This window comes from Chrysochloris asiatica, unplaced genomic scaffold (genome assembly GCF_000296735.1).
Source record: "Chrysochloris asiatica unplaced genomic scaffold, ChrAsi1.0 scaffold00373, whole genome shotgun sequence".
In the NCBI taxonomy this organism is placed as follows: Eukaryota; Metazoa; Chordata; class Mammalia; order Afrosoricida; family Chrysochloridae; genus Chrysochloris; species Chrysochloris asiatica.
This window is the reverse complement of record NW_006408891.1, coordinates 1,210,101-1,210,494: the sequence shown is the minus strand read 5'-3', so window position 1 is coordinate 1,210,494 and position 394 is coordinate 1,210,101.

Below are 394 nucleotides of genomic sequence, written 5' to 3'. Positions count from 1 at the left end.
GCCATATTACTATATCATTGAAATTAATCATAAACAATTTTATACTTTTTAAATAAAAACTTTCAATTAAATTGCTTTAGAAATGATTAATAATATCTTTAATTTAATTTCATGCAACATTTATTGGGATATCTTTTAGATATTTTGGTTTACTTATAACTGAAGCAGTTTAGTTTTAAATTTCATCATTTTTTTCTTTGCCTTGATTATTAATGGTAGATATGTCATTCATATGTAAAGTAATAAACACATTTCTCAACTTCAGATTCAATACAGGATCCAGTAAGGCATCACAGTTCAGTGGCTGAAATAGCAATGTGTTAGAAGATAGGAAATCTTGGCCTAATATTTCTTTTAGTATGTAATTTTGCCCCAGCAACTTCTATGTTTTAAG